Raw genomic sequence first — 17,463 nt, 5'->3', positions numbered from 1 at the left:
GCTCTCTCTTTCTGCTGGCCCATTGGCCTCCTCTAACCCCCCGTGGGGCTCTCTCTTCCTGCTGGCCCACTGGCCTCCTCTAACCCCCCGTGGGGCATTCTCTTCCTGCTGGCCCAGTGCCCTCCTGCAACCTCCCTAGTGGGGCTCTCTCTTTCTGCTGCCCCATTGGCCCCCTCTAACCCCCCGTGGGGGTCTCTCTTCCTGGCCCAATGCCCTCCTGCAACCTCCCTAGTGGAGTCTTTTTTCCAGGCCTGTTGGCCTCTGCATAAAGCCCTCTTCAAGGGCTGTCTTTTGCTGGCCCACTAGCCTCCAACCTACTATTGGGTCTCTTCTTGTGGCTCCCGGGTGCCCTCCAGTCTCCCCTGTAGTCTCTTCTTGGCCCTAACAGGTTTATTTACTTGGCCTAGTGGCCTCTTCATATAAACCTCTCAAAAGAGTTTATTTTCCTGGCTCACTAGCCCGTTCAAACAAACTTCTGAAAAATTGTCTCTTTTCCTTTTCCCGTTGTCCTTTTCAGTTCAACCACTGGAAATCTCTAAGATATCCCATTTTCAAAAGAACACAAAATGTATATTTAATTTTGTTTAAAGAACAAAAGCAAAATTTTCTCATACTGAATAGAAATCCCTATACATAATATATACAGAAATGTACCTTCAACCCCGTAATGATAAAATTATATTTTATAGTATACTTTTGTTGTTCAGTCGTTCAGTCGTGTCCGACTCTTCGTGACCCCATGGACCATAGCACGCCAGGCCTTCCTGTCCTGCGCTCTCTCCCGGAGCGTGCTCAAGTTCATATTCATTGCATTGGTGATGCTATCTAGCCATCTCATCCTCTGCCGTCCCCTTCTCCTTTTGCCTCCAGTCTTTCCCAGCATCAGGGTCTTTTCCAGAGAGTTTTCTCTTCGCATTAGGTGGCCAAAATATTTGAGCTTCAGCTTCAGTATCTGTCCTTCCAATGAGTACTCAGGGTTGATTTCCTTTAGGATTGACTGATTTGACCTCCTTGCTGTCCAGGGGACTCGTAAGAGTCTTCTCCAGCACCACAGTTCGAAAGCATCAATTCTTCGGCGCTCAGCCTTCCTTATAGTCCAGCTCTCACAGCCATACGTTACTACTGGGAAAACCATAGCTTTGATTAGATAGACCTTTGTCAGCAAGGTGATGTCTCTGCTTCTTACTATGCTGTCTAGGTTGGCCATAGCTTTCCTCCCAAGGAGCAAGCGTCTTTTGATTTCATGGCTACAGTCACCGTCTGCAGTGATCTTGGAGCCCAAGAAAATAAAATCTGTCAATGCTTCCATTTCTTCCCCTTCTATATGCCATGAAGTGATGGGGCCAGATGCCATGATCTTAGTTTTGTTAATGTTGAGTTTCAAACCAGCTTTTGCACTCTCCACTTTCACCCTCAACAAGAGGCTCTTTAGATCCTCTTCGCTTTCTGCCATTAGGGTGGTATCATCTGCGTATCTGAGGTTGTTGATAATTCTCCCAGCAATCTTAATTCCGACCTGTGATTCATCCAGCCCGGCATTTCTCATGATGTACTCTGCATATAAATTAAATAAGCAGGGCGACAATGTGCAGCCTTGTCGTACTCCTTCCCCAATTTTGAACCAATCGGTTGTTCCATGTCCGGTTCTTATTGTTGCTTCTTGGCCCTCGTACAGGTGTCTCAGGAGACAGGTAAGGTGGTCTGGTACTCCCATCTCTTTAAGGATTTGGCACAGTTTGTTGTGATCCACACCATCAAAGGCTTTAGCGTAGTCAATGAAGCAGAAATAGACGTTTTTCTGGAATTCTCTTGCTTTCTCCATGATCCAGCGAATGTTGGCGATTTGATCTCTAGTTCCTCTGCCTCTTCGGAACCCCACTTGTGCTTTCATTATTAGCCATCAAACAAGAATATTTCTCACAGCTAATAATATTTCAACTTTTGTCACATTGTACCCCAAGTACAAATATATGGTTTTGAAATGTTCTGCTTCAGTCTTATATATATTACCAATCCTCTCCAGTTTAGTGATATTTCAGCTACCTGAATTGTTAACTTAAGATATATCTTCTGCTTGGCTTCATTGGAAAACTGGAATGATTCAATGATAGATTATATCAAAGACTTAGAAATAGTGATCTGGTTGAGGCATCACAATAAGCTATGATTTAATGTGATAGGGACAGGCTGCAGTGAGCTCATGCACTCACCCTCCCGCCCAGTCACAGCTGAAAGGTGGACATTGGTCCATATTAAATTAACCACAGCTTGTAATTTTCTCCAAACTCAGCACACAGTGGTTAATCTGAACTATGGTTTGATTAACACAAGCCAACTGCAAACCATAGAATACGAAGCTGCCTTGTTTTCAAGAAACTATAGTTAAGATTAACCACAGTTTAGGGTTTGGGTGTAATGCTAAACTATGGTTAATGAAAAATGGAGACAAAAGCTTCCAATTTCCAACTTGCAGCTTCTCTGGAAGAGAGAGGAAAGGGGTAACGCACAAGCCTGAGGCTCGGTGTGGCTTGTTTTCATAATGATAAACCTCCATTTATCATGAGATCTAAACTGGCCCATTATCTTGACTGTACAGAAACGTACCAGTTGCAGAGTAGCCGCTGAAAATTATGAGAATGGGAATCAGTTCTGTTTTGAGGTGGAAAACTCCATTTCAAGAAGGAAGTAATCTTTCCAGTGTAAAATTGTTGCTGCAGAGACATAAATCTGTGCATTCCTGATCATTACACCAAATAGAGGAAAGAGAAGGAAAGACATTGCATACAATTAATTATTTTTGAAAATCAAAAGGGACTGCTCCCCCATAACGTTTAAATAACACTAAACTGATCTCTACTTATTCTTTCAGGCAGAGTATATTTAAATAAATAAATAAAGTAAGTAAGTAAGTATGGGACTGATTCCACATCTGTAATCTAGACCCAGCCTGATGAGTGCATGACAGAGAGAGAACCATGGCCAGGAAGTTAATTTACACTGTCTAGACTGGATGACTTTCCATGGAGGACGGTAGTGAAGCCTGCAGGATACCAGCAAAACATCTGGGAAGGAAAGTGGCTGGAGGGAGCGCCAGCAGCAGTTCACAGTCTCATGGCCCTTGCTGACATGCCCAGGGTAGCACTGACCGCCACTTCTGGGGTCGGGAAGGAATTTTCCTCCAGGGCAGATTGGCCAGAGATCCTGGGGGTTTTTCGCCTTCCTCTGAGCATGCAGCAGGGGTCACCTAATAGACTATTTGAATTTTAAAAATATATTATAATTTAAAAAGTTGCAAGACTGAACTCAGCAAATAAAAGTATAATCCAATTGGAAAATTAATAAAGATGCCATAAACATAGAAATGGACTTTGCCTCTTTTTGTTTCCCCCTCCCCCATTATACTAAGTACATGGTTGGTACTCCTAATAGGACGTTAGCAATTCAGCATGACTGTACAAGGACCCAAATCTATGTTTGCTGAATAAGATGAATGCAGGGACAGTCATCTCAGGAGAGAAACCCTTCCACCCACTCAGTGCCTCCCCTTGAAATTCCTCCCCAAGCCACTTTAGCTCCAGCCTGGCTTTGAGACCAGGAATAAAGTGGGCTGGTGGAGGAACTGAAGAGAGTCAGGCAGGGGAAAGGTTAACTACCCCTTTGTCCCCACATTCACAGGGAGGGTTGGCAAACAATCAGAGAGGGAGTTGGGAACCCATATTTCCTCAAGGAGCTGGTGGCTCTACCCTTCAGTGCTTTGACTCAGCAGGGGCCCATCTACATGGGAACTTTTCTCTAATGCTGCTGTGGCTTAAAGTTGTTAGGGCCCTGTGGGGAAGCCCACATTTTTGCAGAGTACTTTTAGTCCATTGTTTTTCTTTAATTTGGCTCCCCTGCAGTTCAGCTGCTGTGTGCGCATCCCTCCGCTTTAAATTTGGTATGATGGGGGCATTCCTAGGGGTGTGGCTGTGCCCTCGGTAACCTAGGTAACTACAGAAACGTGCCTGCCTTTCCCACACATCAAAGCCCCAGAGCACTCTTTCTAGCCTTCGGGATCACCCTGCACTTCCTTTTCCCCAATGGGAGCAATTATCCTTAGTTTGCATTACTTTGCTTCCTCAGTGTTATGTTAAATCGCTTCTCCAATGCTGTGCAAAGTCACTTGTTTGATGTTATGCAAAGTCACTTCTCTGATGCTGTCTAGAGTCGATTCTCCACTTTATCGCAGTACCGATCTCGCGAGGTCGCTGGTGAAGCCTGCATTTGTGAGCACGAAGGAAATGTCCAGAGAAGGAGGGGTGTGTGTGTGTGTTTGTGTGTGTGTAAGATAGAACTCTGTGACAGTTTGTTGGAATGGGGTGAAATTGGGGTGGGTGGGCTGCTCTCAGGGGGAGCTTTCAGATGCTGCACTCAAGAACTGGGGATTTTGGCTTCTCAAGGCAAAAGTGTGCACATTGGGGAACAGGGGAGAGAGCAATAACTCTGCTGGAATGGGGTGAAATTGGGAGCGTGGGATGCTCTGGGGGGAGCCTTCAGATGTTGGGGGGAGCCTTCAGATTAATGCAGGAAGAACCAGGATTATACAAGACGTGAAATGGCGACTGTACTTGGTAGGACTGGGCGGATGAGTATGGAAAGCCTGTGAGCAGAAGTGTTACAAAAATTGTGTTCTTTTCCCTGGTAGACTTTCCAATTTGTTTACCAAGAACAAGAGGAGGCAGAGATCTGGTCCAACACAATTTTATTCTGCAGAATAAGGCAACCCTTGGGGCTAACGCTCCAACAAAGGTCACAATCAAGTGATGTGATCCAAAAATTTATATAGGCAAGACCTTTGGGGGCTGTCTTACGCTTGCGCTGTACTAATCTCTTTGTCTAGCTGAGAGGGAAACAGAAAACAGGCAGTGCCTTTTACATATCTAGGCATGCGCAGAGAAGTAGCCTTGCACTCTAACGTAAATACATTCCTGGCATTCCTGAGTCTCTGATAAGGCACTGTGTCTTTGTCTGGCATGACAATTTCACACAAAGGTAGAATAGACATAGCCTAGCTTATAAAATTACGGGATAACAGACATATTACAATCGAAATTTCTATAACAGAAGCCCTGGGAGGAAAGTCTGGTTCTCATGTGCTGGCAAACTAGGCCAACATCTTTTTATAATAAGCAGCTCTTACGGCCATTCTCTTGCCAGCAGGAGTACGATTTTTCCCCCTTTCCTTTTTAACAGAATTTCACCTTTTGGGGAAAGCTGCTGAATTCTATTAGATATTTATCACACACATACACATGCACCCCGCCCCCCATACCTCGTTGTACGAATAAACCTTTTAAAATCAATCTTTCTCCCCCGCACCCTCCGTATATATAGATGTATATATAGATATACAGAGAGGGGGGCTCTTCATCACTTTTGTTGGCAGTGTTGTCTTCAGAGGCCCTGAAAGGCTTGGAAAAATGTCATTGTGGATGCAGCAGATTATGGCTGCTTCCTAGGCTGTGGCCAGGTGTCCTTTACAGAGGCCAGTCCTGCATTTGAAGGTGTCCTCTATTTGGTGGGCTGGTTTAAAGTCAAAGAGCCCTAAGGAGGGAGAGCAGGCCGGGGCCTTGGAGTTGCCCATTCACAGTTGGCGCTTGGGACAGCAGACCGAGCAGGCACATTTTGGCCGCCTGGTCAGTCTTCACTATGGTGAGATGCACTGTATGTATATTGAAATCGTAGTTATTACTTCTAATGTGCACCTACACATATGAATCTCCATTTTATTTATTTATTATTACATTTATTCCCCACCTTCTTTCTTCTTCCAAGGAACCCAAGGCGGCTTACATAAACCATGTGCTCTCCATTTTATCCTCACAACAACCCTGTGAGGTAGGTTAGGCTACGAGTCAATGTCTGGCCTCAAATCACCCAATGAGCTTCATGGCCAAGTGGGGACTAAAACCCGCGTCCCCCAAAACCCAGTCCGACACTCTCACCACTACACAACACTGGCTGTCAATGTGTTTTGAAAATGGGAGCCCTCTTTTCTCCTCCCTCCTGATGATGCATGTCTTCTTTTGGCAATGCATAAGGGGCCACCCTACAGCTCCCAGAGGGAAGGCTCCTAGCACTACCAATCAAGAGACACTGTGCAACTCTTCAATCTTTTCCTGCATGTGGAAAGGAAACATATGGAAGAAGCGGAGGAAAAGCACAGGAGGATGACAAATGGAAGGCAACAGCATCTGCTCCACCCATAAACTTCTCTGAATGAAGCAGGGCAAATGCACAGGAAAAGCTTCTGCTAGAAGCACCCTCAGCTTAAAAGATGTAGAATGCAATGCTCTTGTCCCTTCCTCGCCTACATCCACAAGCACACTGCCATTCTTTCTTCCAGGATCCTCTTTGTCCCAAAGACAAAGACAAAGTCTAGTATAAATCCTGGAAAGACCTTGCCTCGTGTTAAGCAAGGGCATTCTGAAAGACGGGCTTGAATCACAGAACCAATCTGCTAGAAGTATTACATTAGTCAGCCCTCTGCAGACATTCAACCTCCTCGCATGAGCACTAAAACTGTGCTGGGGGCGAAGGCGCGCATGCACATCCTACCCCCAATAACCCCATGCTCCTGGCTCCTCCAAAGAGCCTTGCATGTTTAGCACGAAGTTCTACGGTGGGTTTCTAAGTGTGTTTGGCTGATCAGTCAGGGTTCTCGACTGCAATGGTTTGTAAGCGTTGTGAAGGTAGGCCTGACTATGCCTTGAAAGTAGTTTGGTTCAGGCGAGGTGCCTGATGGGATTGTGTGTGTGTGTGCGCGTGTGACCATGAGAAGGTAATTGTAACTTGCTCATAAGCAAGAAATTCCTGTCCACCAAAGTAACTCATCCCTAAAGATAAGAAGGCCTCTGTGCTGATAAGACTGTGCTGAGTACTAATTGGTTTCTGAGCATGCGTAGTGTGTTTTTCTTTGTTCTCCAGCTTCCAGTCCATATAAATGCATCCTGTTTTCTTTTTGGGGGAGAGACACAGTTTCGTCTATCCCACGGCCGTGATGTGCTTTAATACATTTCTGACTGTTCAACCTAACCTGCCTTGGATATTCCCTTAACAGCATGTTCAACTAAACACACTTACAGATTCACTGCAGACTTAATGCTCAATGCATAAATGCCTTTAGAGACATCCGTGCAGCCAGGGATGCTGGGAGGGGCAATGTTCAGCATGCTCCCCCCCCCCCCACATCATGGTCCCACCTTCAGTTGCATCCGATGGGGGGAAGTCACAACTAGGATTGACAGGTAAGCAAAGCAGTGATGGCCATAAATATAGGCAGGTCTGCAGCAGGGGCGCAGAACACATTTAAGGTGGGGGCAAAGACCCCCCAGCAGGCCGCCCATGGGCCAGATGACATCAGTGGCACGGTCACACACGCTGAGGTCATCGACATTCTCACACACACTGTTTTAACTCTTGCTGGGAAGGGCATGGAGTTCTGTACATCTGCACAGCGTGGAGAAAGGGACTCGGCTGGTGCTGGCACTCAGAGGAGCACAGAGGAAGGCTTGGCTAGAGCTGTGCAGAGTGGCTGCTCCTCCCCTCACCACCCGCATCCTCGCTATGATCTCCGGTCTGAGATCGGAGATAACCATGGGATTCCTCCTGGGGAAGGGGCTTGGATGATCTTCCAGGGAGGGGCGTAAAGGCCCCGCCTGCTTGCCGTTCTCAGGGCTCTTCATCTTTAATCCGGACGTGGACTGGAGAGCCCTTCCAGTAGAGCACGCCGGCCAACAGAGGAGAGTCCTCCAGCAACCCTTAAACTAGAGGACTGTCCTCTAAAAGAGGGCGCATGGCCACCTCGCAGCGATTGCACTCAAAATGGCTGCCGTCCCGGGTTTCACTTCTCTGCTGGAGAAGCGTTTCTGACTGGGCACCTGCTCATGGAACACTTTGGTTCTGACTGCCATTGCACAGGGTGTTATATAAACCGCAGGCAAAATGGAAGCGTGCTATCCCGCCACCTGGAGCAATTCAGGCCAGCATGTTGCTCATCTCACTGTGGCCTATCCAGGATGGAGATGATGCATGAGCTTCTATTATGATGCACCTTTTGTTCTGTGGCAGTTAGAGGGCAGCCGGGCTGGCTCTGCCATGGGCTGGGCAAAGCAGTTGCCTCAGACACTGGATTCTGGGTATCATGAAATGGAGCAAAGTGTGATTTAATCTATTAGTGTTCTGCTTTACTGCCTGGGAAGGGCAGAGGGGATTGCAGGATTTTCAGCCTCAGGTGCCAAGGCAGCTCGGCTGGCCTTGGTACTGTGAGCCGGGCCTTGGAGGGAGCCCCGTTTGCTGCTCCACCTCAGGCAGCCAGTCTCTTGCTTGGCCCTGGCAAGACTACGGGACTGAATACACACAGGGGCATGGGGCAGGTTGTGGAAACGGTGGGAGAAGGAAAGGAGGGTCTTTGGGGAGAGCTGTGATTCCTGCAGGACGGTGGGAAGGCAAAAGGGGGCCGTCACAGTGCTATAGACGCCGGTGCTGGCCCAAAAGACGTTGCTGCTCTCAAGCTGCTGCTGCGTATTGTCTGATGAGTTTGCTCTCTAACGTTGCAGAGGATGCTTGGCAGGGTCCTGGTGGGGGAATCGAACAATCGTGTGGTGCTTGGTCAGTGCCATAACTATATGTTACAGCTGCAAGGGACCCCTTGTGTCATTGAAGCTGACAGGCTGCTCCTGGCGCTGCTGTACGAGGGACGGAGATTTCCGAGGTGGTGAGTAAAGGGCAGAGATGTTGTGTGACGGGGGGAAAGCATCAGCTTTTCCACACAGAGGCTTTTTATCCCACAGCTTTACTGGAGCTTCTACTTCTGGATTCTTTGTGGGATTAAGCTTGGCCCTTTACATTCGCTTCCCTTCCCCCTCTTTTCCCCCTTTATCTGCAAGTTCTATATGTTTCATTATACAGCCACTAGATGGTGCTGTGGTATAGCATTACACAACTTCCTCTTTTCATGGAGAATTCAACTTGTATTTTAATGACTCATTATCTCTGATCTTTAAAAAAAATGGGATAAAGGTCAGAAGACGTGGGAGTGGCCCTGGAGGCTGACGACATCATGTAAAGGACCCACAAACTTCCATGAATAACCAGTTTCAATCACAGGATAAAAGCCCCATCTGGAGAAGCCCTCTAACAGTTGGAAATGGAAAGCAGATGAAAAGAGAAAGTACAGAAATGGGTAAATGGAAGGAAAGCAATTAACATAGATAAGGGCGGCTGCAGAGGAAGGAAAGAAAACGAAGAGAAGGCAAATTAAAGGAAGGAAGGAAAAAGACAGACAGACAAAGCAAGGGAGGAAAAGAAAAGTGAGAATAAAAGAAAGCAAGAAAGAGAAAGAAAGAAAGAAAGAACAGAAAAGGAGTGAGTGAGAGAGAAGTGGCTGAAGAAGAAAGGTAAGCTAGTAAGAATACAGAAAATGCAAAAGGGAAGAGGACATTTTCAAAAGGACAGGGAAGAATGGAAAATAATATAGAGATGGACAGGGATAAGTTGGTAGAGAAGACAGGTAAGAAGAAAGGGAAGCTGAAGGTGTTCAAAGACAGAAAGAAAGGGAAGCAAATACCAGGAAGCATAGTTTACATGGGCTTTTTGAAATTGGAGCTATTGTTGCTGGTCAAACTGTTTTGTGTGTCCCAAATGGAATCTTCTTAGATCAGAAAGTTCCAGCACTCAACTGTCTTAACTGTGAGTTATTCTCATTGCATGAGGCATGGAGAAAGTCAAACAGGTTTGTAAGGAGGTCACATGGCAAGGAAATGTGCCACACCAGTCAAGGAAATCTCTTCACGGTTACATCAGAGCTCCTCCGGTGAAGCTTCTTAAGCAGCTATGAAGCCTTCTGGGTCAGGCTTGGCTGCTGGTCTGCACAGCAAGGAGACCTGCTCTTGTTGGAGACGGGTCTCCTTCACCTGGCCCTGTCCTGAGCTGCAGCAGGAGCTGGGTCATGCACCGGTAGGTGGGATGAGTGCATTCCAGCTATGCTGTATGGAACCCCCTTAGGGAAGGTACCTGTTAACACTTTTGCACATTCAGTTGTCTCGATGTAACTGGCTCAGTGGTGATGGGATGTCCTTTACACTGGTGCACAGGTGAGTATTCCTTACTGACCCAGCGGCCCCACCCAATTTCCCCAATCTCTATTCTGTGCATGATGGTTTAACACAACATCTGGTTCAGGTCGATGTAGGTCTGATGCTGGAGCAAGTTGGAAATATCAAAATGCTGCAGCAGATGAGAAGCCACAAGATGAAGGAAATGTTTCTCAATATTTAGAATCTATTTGCAACTCCATCTTTTTCTTTCTAGGAACTATAAGTATTAAAGAACATTTTTGTAATCAATTAATAATTGCATATCTCCTGAAAGCATAATTGCTGCTTGCCTATAAGTGCACCAAAACAACACTGCAAAAATGACCCTTGGTGAGACTGTTTGCTGGTAAGAGACTTCCAACAATGAGGCCTATGAACACAAAACATGCAAAAGCTGCTGATAGCTGGGGAAGCGGTGAGTGCAGCAGGAGCATTGATTTGTGAACTGCATAGTGGCCCCCGCTATGGCCGCTATTCTAAACCAGCATGTGCTAAACCATGAATACTGCTGTTATGTCGAATAGCACACACCAGGGCTTCCAAACTTAAATAGAGTATAAATGGAGAAAGTGGACATCCTTGTCTGGTACCCTGCCCAAGTAGAAAAAATGCTGAAAGTAAAGCATTGGTCAAAACTCTAGCTCTCTGGGCTGAGTATAAAATTTTAACCCATTAAAAAAAATCCATAGGAAAGCCCAAATTGGTCAATGTAGTAAAAAGAAATTTCAAATGAATTTTGCCAAAGGCCTTTTCTGCATCCAGAGAAATGATGGCCGCCTGGTGGAACAGTAATTATAGGAGTGGGAGCAGTGCTCTGTTAGCTGCATGCCCCACTCTCTAGCCACCTGAAGGACTGGAACCATTGCTCCAATTGGAAACTGGGTGAGTGGAACAGAAGAAGGAGTTGCTGGAGACAATTTCCTGTTTACAGACAAAAAATCCTTAGGCCGAGGCATTTATGGGGCTGTGATGACAGCAGCAGGAGCAATACTCTGTTAGCCGCATGCCCCACTCTGTAACCACTTGAAGGACTGGAACCGTTGCTCCAATTGGAAGCTGGGTGAGCGGAACAGAATAAGACGACACTGGAGGCAATTTCCTGTGATACAGGGCTTCTCCATATGACTGGTTCCCACCACTGTACCACTGTTTCTAATTCTTGTTCAAGCATGGGCTTTGTACACTAGTTGTTTTTAACTTGCTACATTCCACTTATTTTCTTTTCATGGGGAGGGGGGAAGCCTCCTGTAAACATCGCTACCCTTGCGGGACAAACCTTCACACGGGGCAGGAGCATTGCACAATTTCCTCTGTGGAACCTGCCCCTTTCCCTCCCCTCGCAGATTACTGGTCGGTGGTTTGTGATTGAAACTGCCACGCAATACGGATAGACAGCAACTCCACCGAAACCCCCCTCCCCTTCAGACATGGCTTTTGGTTGCCTGGTGGACCGCTGGAATGCTCCTGTGCTGGCCATTCCGTGTTGTTCCGAGTTTGGCTGTTCCATGATCATGGCATGGCAGCATGCTGTTCTGCTTCTCTGCAGCTCTTACAGACTCCCACCGCGTTGTGCTGTGCTGGCAAACAATATGGAATGACAAGGAGGCAGAAGGTGTGATGGGGTGACACTCCCACGCTGTTGTCATCGCTGCCATTGTCACCATAATCTCACCCCCTGCAACTGCCCACACACAGCGTCTCATTTCGCCATGGTACAAGTACACAGGCTGGTGCTGGCACTTTCATAGTGCAACCAGAGAAAATACAGCATTTTCCCTGTTCTGAAATAGCATGGGATAAGCAGGGGGAAAACGCAGGAAAACCACTGGAGGACAATGATGTCATGTAAAGCACCCGGAAAACTCCATGCTTGAGGAATGATGAACACACAACAAAATCTAGGTGTAGAGACACCTAAAGTCTGAAATCCTTCTGCTGAAGCATTTGTGGAGCACTGATTATCGTAGCACGAGCATTGTTCTGTTAGCTGCACACCGTTCTCTGTAGCCACCTGCAGGATTGGAGACTTTGCTCCAATGGGAAGCTGCATGAGCGGATCAGAATAAGAAGATGCTGGACGTAATATCGTGTATGCAGACAAAAAATCCTTTTGCTGAGGCATTTGTGAGGCCCTGATTATAGCAACAGTGTTCTATAAGCTGCATGCCCCACTCTGTAGGATATGTTGGATATGTTGGATATGTTGATCCAGCTGGAAGTTGGGTGAGCGGAACAGAGAAAGAAGACGCTGGAGGCAATTTCCTAAACTTAGACATAAAGTCCTTGTGCTAAGGCATTTGTGGAGACCTGATGATAGTAGCAGGAGCACTGCTGTGTAAGCTGCACTCCCCACTCTGTGGCCACCTGCAGGATTGGAGCCTTTGGTCTAATTTGAAACTGGGTGTGCGGAATAGAATACAGAATTGCTTGAGGCCCATGTCTTGTGCTGAGGCACAAAATCCGTGTGCTGAGGCATTTGTGGGGCAGTGATGGTCACGGCTTGAGCTTTGTTTTGTTAGCTGCACATATCCCTCTGTAGCCTCCTGCAAGATTGGTGTCGTGTTCCAATCAGAAGCTGGGAGGGCAGAAGATCATAAGCAGCAGCTGTAGGCAGTTTTATTGTTTCCAAGGTAAAGCCAATCCTTGGCTTCTGCCTGCACAAAAAGAGCAGGGAGAGTTGGTTCAGTATGGCTCTTCTATAAAAGCAGTGGTCAGATGCAGGTGAGGCACAACTACCCTTGCTGTCCTCTTCTAAAAGTCACCTTCATGCATCACTCGCAGAAAGGGGCATCCTGCAGTCTTCAGGAAGCAAGGCCAGCTACTGCACTAGAGGTAAGATAATATGAAAATCCACTTCTTCCTAAATGTCTGATGATTGTACGTTTGACAATGAATGTTTGGGGCGATTTTTTTTTTCCTTCAGACTTTTCCGACAAAAGACTACATTATTATACAGTGGTAATCTGGAACATGTCAGATGAGCAGCAAAGAGAGAGTGTGGAGAACGGATGGCACCTCGCTGTAAGTATGATCCTACATAGGAATTTTTTGAGCCTGTCGTGCATTGGAGGACTATTCAAGGGAAGTGAATATTTCAGGTTCTGTAATGGCCTTTTTGGGTTGCCCAAACTGTCTCCTCTTTTATGATTTTGTTATGAAGTTGTGGCTGGCACTGGTGAAAGAGAGAGATGAGGAGAGAGATGAAGACATCCTGAAGAAAGAGATTGAGAGACAGGCAGGGTCTCTGAAGCATAAGTAATGGGCCTCCCGAGGAGAATGTAGTGAAACAAAAGCTTTGTATCATCACAGGATAGCCATTTCATCTGGCCAAGAAAAGAAGCACCTTTCACTAAAAGAAGGTAGGAAACACTCATGATTTAGCCTGGTCACAAGCTCAGAAGGAGATAAGTAAAACAGTGCATCATTATCACTCAGAGCATTTCCATTAGTGAGCTGTTCATATTCCAGACTGAGCATCACAGTGGACAATCTGGAATGTAGGAAGTGTTCTCAGAAAAAGAAGCAGCCTTTTCACTTGGCCTGTTCCACTATTTGCCAAGACCACCAAATTGTATGGATTGCACAGCCCTTGTGTGCTTCCACCTGTCGGACATGTCGACTGATGGCGGACCAGCGCTGGCTGAAGTAACTTCCCAGTGGTGTGTTGTGCGGACTGGACGCCCTGGCTGAATCAATGCATCCAGGCCTCCCAAGGATTGCTCTCAGGACATGATTACATCAAATCAGACATACAGTCAAATTAGGAAGGGTTTATGAGGAACAACAGGATCTCCGACAAGAAAGATGGAGCACAAAGGAGAGCAAAGAAGAAGAAAGAGAGCAAAGAGGAGCCAGCTCAGGAGGAAAAAGACATGAGCCCAGACCTGGTCACATGGGAATAGTTCGGTTCTTGGCAGAAATCAAGAAGGAATGAACTCCATTTTCTCCAGCTGGTATGATGTGGGCCAGCTTCTGCTGGAGACAGAGGTACTGCCAGCAGAAGCTGACCCACACCATGGGCTTTCATGGGCTTTTGTGAGCATCAGAGGCTTTCATGGAGGTCAGCAGTAGGAAATGTCAGGCAAATACTACTGGCAGGGCAAATCCTAAATTACTAGAGATAATAGGGAATGAGATTAACATCAAAGAACACCAAGGGGCTGGTAGTTTTGGGTCCTTGCCCACATGCCCAGGGTAGCACTGACTGCCACCTTTGGGGTTGGGAAGGAATTCCGCTCCAGGGCAGATTGGCCAGAGACTCTGGAGGTGTTTTGCCTTCCTTTGAGCATCCAGCAGGGTCACATATCAGGTTGTCCGAGAAATGAAATGAATACGATGATGTGAAAACTTGCAAAGAACAGAGGCAGTGCATTATGGGAGACATGGGAGCTGGGTCATGGCAGGGGATTTGTCCGAGAGCTGGAGAACCATTACAGAGCTAATCACAAATGATAACAAGCTGATGGAAAAAAACAGGCTCTCTGTCAAGGAAGCTGAATTGACACCTGGCCGGGAAGGAAGAGCCTGCGGGGATAAAGGAAGAGATCTGCCTAGACCTGTTTACCTAGGAATGGTGCATCTACTGGAGGGAGTGGTCTCAGTTTTGCCTGGCCAGTATGTTGGCCATCAGTCTCTTCTATCAGAGACAGAGAGGAACACATGCTGTCTCCTGGAGGTTAGTTATAGAATTGGCAGGGCAGAAACGCATGGTGTGACATTAGGCACTAGTGGTAATGGGGTGGTGCGTTTGCCTGAGCTAGCAGCAATGGCTTAGGAGGTCCTGGCCCTTGCTCACATGCCCAGGGTAGCACTGACCGCCACTTTTGGGGTCGGGAAGGAATTTTCCTCCAGGGCAGATTGGCCAGAGATCCTGGAGGTTTTTCGCCTTCCTCTGAGCATCCAGCAGGGTTCACTTTATAGGTCAGTTGATAAGCTTATATAAAAGACCTTTAAAAGTTATTAATTAAAAATAACTTTAAAAGCAAGGAAGAAAAATAAATGTACTGATAAACGCTTTTTTGCCTCCTTTGGATTTTTCATTATATATTGAGTACTGATTCTGGGGTTATTTACACTATTCTCCTAAACTGATTTAGGGAGAAATCCTATGCATGTTTAGACAGTAACAAAAGTACAACTCCCAGCATTCCCCAGCCAGCCATGCTGCCTGAGGAATGCTGGGAACTGTAGGACTTTTTTCTGTCTAAACATGCATAGGATTGCGCCCTGAGGATCCATTTTGTCCTCCCAAGGAATCCTGGGGATTGTGGTTCTGTGATGGGGACATGAGATCTCTGAGAGAATTCTTGGCACTATCCCCAAACTTGAGTTTCCAGGATTCTGTGAGGAAAGCCATGATAGCCTCACTAATACAAATCTGGCCTCCCTTTGTAGTGCAGATATGCTGATGGCGGTATCTCAGTGAAATGTGCCAATGCCGTCCATTTCAGAGGGGGCACAATTTCCCCTCCTCGCCTGGTCTTCCTGGTTGCAGCGTCCATATGATTACCTAGGGTGGAGGTGAGGTGAGTGGGTTATGTCCTTAAATCACTGCAGAAAGTGTCATGTGAACGACACGCCCTTGGGAATGTTAGTGGGAAGAACAGAGGGCAAACCGACACAGGTTCCACACTCGAACAGTATCTTGGATAGGGATGTCAGAGAATTCTGTGACGGATCTCGGTGAGGCCAAATGCCAGTGCATTCGGCCCCCCGAAATCCATCGCGGAATGGCCTGCCACCCCCCCGCCCCTCGCGGATCCCCCCCGGGATGAGACTTACCTGGGGCGGATGTTCCAGATGGCGGTGGCTCCAGCGGCAGCGGCGGTGGCTGGTCTTCCGAATGGCTGCCGCTGCCGCCATTTGCAGTCTGTGTCTTCCCCCCCCCCATAGCCGTGATAGGCTACGTAAAGACTTACGTAGCCTATCACGTCTGGGTTTAAAAAACAAAACAAAACACGCGTATGCAAATAGCGGCGGCTACAGCCGCCGCCATTTGCATTCCTTATTTTTAGCTGTCTTAGTCTACGTCAATATTTACGTAGACTAAGACGAAGACAAGAAAGGGGAACGCAAATAGCGCCCACTACACTATTTGTGTTCCCCTTTCTTTTCTTCGTCTTAGTCTACGTAAATACTGACGTAGACTAAGATGGCGGAAAATAAGGAACGCAAATGGTGGCGGCTGTAGCCGCCGCCATTTGTGTATGCGTTTTTGTTTTTGCTTTTGTTTTACCCAGAGCCCTCTGCGGCCAGAAATCCGGCTGCGGACAGCCCTGGCCTGGGCCTGGCCGGCTGCTCCGCAGAGCCACCGCGGAGCACAGCCGGCCGTCGAGGATTCCAGGGGAGAGGACCGGATCGCCTCCCCCCGCGTCGAGGATTCCGGGGGGAGGGACGGAACGCCTCCCCCCCGCCATGAACAGAATCCATGAAAAGATAAGTCACTTTCGTACATCCCTAATCTTGGAACAAGAGCAGAACTTCTGCCCTGCTGCCACTCTGCTAAGCTCCTCCTTTGCCTGCTGCTTTTTCACTGCTGGTCCCTGTTGCTCACTGCGGCCTGGTCCACGTCTACAGGTGCCTGTCTTGGTGGTCCTGCTGCGTCCTCCCAGAAAAGGCCAGCTGCAGGTTGGGGAGGGCCATGTGGCCCCGTCCTTAGCGAGGCCACCTTCTCACCAGCTGCTGCCACCGCTGCTCCCCCTCGCCCCCACTTGCTTCCTTGGCAGGCAGATTGGTGACGAGCAGGCAAGCCGTGGCGTCTCCTGCTCCTCTTCCTCACCGCCATCACTGTCTGGGCCGGAGCAAGAGGCAGGTGACCAAGCAGGCTGCGACAGGGAAGAGGAGGACCAAGCCCGGGGCGTCTTGTGAATGGGCCCCTGCTGGGGTGTGAGCCCTTGGCAGGGTCCTGCCCACGCCTCCCCCTGAGGCCAGCTCTGCTCCCAGGTTTCTGGGGCAAGTATATAAATTGCCACGGAAATCTCCAATTTCAGTTTTTTATGGCACAACCTTTAACTCTTGGTTAAATACTTGAGAACAACCACTGTCCTCATAACCACCATTTCCAGTTAGAATCCACACTTCAGCCAGAAACATGCTTCAAAACAGGGTGGGGAACAGAGTGACACCCCCCCCCCCCGGCCCTTTGAGGACCTGATGACATCAAGGGAACTGTCCTCTACTTGGGGGATGCTCACATGCAGCAAAGACAAGCCAACTAAGGCAGCAGCCACCTTGGTCCTGGTCACTTTACCTGTGCTGCATCCTCCACAGCATGGGGGGGGGGGAGGTAGAGCATAAGCAAAGCCAGCCTGATCAAGGTGGCGGCTGGAAT

General features: G+C 47.7%; 1 long non-coding RNA gene across 1 annotated transcript; it reads left to right on the top strand.

Moving 5' to 3' along the window:
- The first annotated feature begins 7,292 nt into the window (after positions 1-7,292).
- Positions 7,293-15,149, top strand: LOC146339102 (uncharacterized). Its single transcript, XR_014784622.1, has 2 exons — positions 7,293-12,965; positions 13,057-15,149. It is a non-coding gene; the product is annotated as an uncharacterized LOC146339102 (long non-coding RNA).
- Positions 15,150-17,463: the final 2,314 nt, after the last annotated feature.

Source organism: Heloderma suspectum, chromosome 8 (assembly GCF_057233095.1).
Source record: "Heloderma suspectum isolate Gila_16-S chromosome 8, 16-S_ref, whole genome shotgun sequence".
Classification (NCBI taxonomy): Eukaryota; Metazoa; Chordata; class Lepidosauria; order Squamata; family Helodermatidae; genus Heloderma; species Heloderma suspectum.
This window is presented reverse-complemented; position numbering and strand designations above follow the sequence as displayed.